Raw genomic sequence first — 687 nt, forward strand, 5'->3', positions numbered from 1 at the left:
GTTTTATTTGTTGTTTTTTTTTTCTATATAGGAAGAGTCAGGTGAATTCTCATCGCGAATTTCAGAATAGACTGTCCGAACAAGCCAGCCAGTCCCAGGAATGACAAAAGTTTCTTCTTCGTCCTTGGGATGGCTGTGTTTTGGACAGCCTCTGGCTTCTTTGAAATCGGAAGACAGAGAAATCATTGTTTGTGTGTTCTTTGAAATTGGATTTATTCTTCTGCTCCTAAATTGATTCACCCAGCTACGGAGTCAAAATATGCACGATCTTGTATTTCTGTATATTCGGGCTCTACATACCTTTCTGAAGACCTAACTTACCAAGTCTTCCTTTATGTGGGCCACTGGCCCTTAAAGGACGACAAAACAAAACATGATGTCTTGTGGACATGCTCTGGCGTCGTGTATAAATTTTAAGACACATTCTCTATCCTTCCTAAAGCCGCACTATACTTCTCTTAAAACATTGTCTACAGCATCTCTAAGCCTAAAAAGTATCATCATACTGAGCAATTTTTATCTACAGAAACTAGGCTAATGCCTCTATAAGACTGTAGAGAAACATAAACAGTATGACCATCTAAAAAAATATCTGTCTACTAGTCTCAGCGCGTACAAAAGCTCCTCTCATTTCCTTTGTTTAAGCTATCCATTATATATTTCTCAGTTCCTCGATCAACTTCGGAC

This window comes from Artemia sp. Qi Xiang Cuo, chromosome 2 (genome assembly GCF_049724085.1).
Source record: "Artemia sp. Qi Xiang Cuo chromosome 2, ASM4972408v1, whole genome shotgun sequence".
NCBI lineage: Eukaryota > Metazoa > Arthropoda > Branchiopoda > Anostraca > Artemiidae > Artemia > Artemia sp. Qi Xiang Cuo.